This window comes from Pseudomyrmex gracilis, unplaced genomic scaffold, assembly GCF_002006095.1.
Source record: "Pseudomyrmex gracilis isolate BER0280 unplaced genomic scaffold, ASM200609v1 scaffold_1793, whole genome shotgun sequence".
NCBI classification, from domain to species: domain Eukaryota; kingdom Metazoa; phylum Arthropoda; class Insecta; order Hymenoptera; family Formicidae; genus Pseudomyrmex; species Pseudomyrmex gracilis.
In genome coordinates this window covers 21084-23303 of record NW_018022377.1, presented here as the reverse complement: position 1 = coordinate 23303, position 2220 = coordinate 21084, and positions in this window count along the sequence as shown.

The following is a 2220-nucleotide window of genomic DNA, read 5'->3' as shown; positions in this document are numbered from 1 at the left end:
TTTTCAACTTATCGGGCATCGTTTCTTATACGTTTCTACGAAGTCGGATCGAAACTTTGAAAAGCGGACATTTCGACGTTTTCGCTACGTTACTACTTCAATCGATTTCAATTTTATTTTGCTTTTTAAAAATTTAACTGTTCTGTTTTCTTCGGTCAACACGTCAAGTAAATCACCAATATGATTGTACGATTTCGGCTACGATTAGCGCTTTTAACATATAATTTAACTTCTCTTGTTCTTTTATTGTAGCACCAGCAGCCTTTAAATCATTTACAGCTTTCTCAAAATAATCAAAGAACTCTGACATTTCTGAGTAGTTTTTCAACTTTATGCTTTCCAAGCTGTTCCTGCACGCGATTTGCAATGCTGTCGACTTATTCAGATACATCTGATCAAACTTTGCAATTATCTTGTACGAAGAGTCCAAATCGCTTACGTATTCTAACTGCTTGTTCGTGATTGTGCTATAGATATAATTTGTCGCTTTCACATCCATATCTTCCCACTCATCTGCTTTATCAGTGGTTATTTTTTCTCTTTCGACTACCGTTTTGCACTTCTTGTACTGTAAGAATTTTAGTAGTCGCTTTTTCCAATTTACATAATCTGAGCCATCGAATACTGGTATAACGATATCGTCACTCTTAACATATGACGCCATGTTGTATTGCGAATTCGCTTTCGTTTTCTTTTCACTAGTTACTTTTGCTTGATGCGAGTATACCTTTCACTTTAATAACCACGTTCTGCTACCATGAAAATAATTTGTTATGTTTTCTTTTATTTTATCTTTATTGAGTAATCTGATACTTGTATAATAATAAGAAAATATGATGTGTGGCAACACACAATACACTAGCTTCTTTCTGTTTCTTAACTACAACGCTACTGCGTACACGCTACCTTCCTTAGTACGTAGTTCCTGCATATCTCGCTACGCGGCAGCACAACACAAAATTCAAATGTAGGTACATACTCAACACAACTAAAAAAAAAATCTTAATTAGCTTAACGGCAGCTCAATTTTACGTAAATAACGGAGAGACGTGGGCTCAGGAGGTCGTGTTTAATAAATAATGGCAGAGAAACTTGTTCGTTTTTGAAATTGATAAAAAAAATATAATCTTAATGGTAACAATTTTCAGTGGTGCCGAGTATCGGCCGTACAAGGTATCAAATAACGGCAACAACAAAAAACATAAAGAATATTACAATTAAAGACGCATGCGCATTTTTAAATTAGTAGATCAGCAGCTAATTCGGAAGAGGTGATTTTCTTTTATTATTCGGTCGCGGCCGCGTGCCCGTATTCAATTGTATAGTGTAGCACGGAGGTGACCGCAGGAGTTATCTTTGCGGAAGAATATGCCGTCGCATGCAAGACATCGGGCACGGCGCGCGGGCGCAGCACGGTCTTTGTGTCGCGCGTACTAGACAGTAGACTTAACGCAAGGACGCGATCCTACGGCGACGGATTTCGGCGTGATTCGCAATTACACTCTTATTATGCCGGATAAAATACAAAAGAATAAGATTCCGAATTTTTAAATTACACGCTTGGAGACGATATTGACATATAAACGCGACACAAAGATATTATACACTCAAATACAAAAACAAGTAGGAAGAAAAAAAAATGAAAACAGTACGCGCACGAGTAACGAGTGGGATTTCGCCCAGATTGTTGCGACCGTGTTACAGCGAGAGAGCAGCAAAGAAAATATTCTACGGCAAGAACCGCTTTTACAAATTTATTGCGCAATGTAATAATCAAATGCGAATATTCAGCGCGCAGACATCGAGCTGACAAAAGATGTGCAGACTCGATCCGCGACTGTATAATACCGATAAGACGAAATATGCAANAGAGAGAGCGAGCGATCACTTACGTTCGTCGGCATCCTCCTCACGTGGTTTTTCTAGCTCCACNAAAATCAGATCTTTTTCGGCAATTTCTCTCAGGATGTTCCCCGGGCGCTCTGTACTCTCGGTTCCTCTTCAGGCACACCTCACGGCACTTACTTTTAGCACANTTCTTTTCGGAGGCGAGGAACTCGCGTCGTTCACGGCACGCACAACCAGGGACTTAATACCGGTATGATTTCAATACCGGTATTATACTAGAGATTGTATACCGAAACCGATATAGTACCGAAATTGAGTCTTACCGTTACCGTTATAGTACCGAAACCGATATATTACCGAAAACCGTAATAA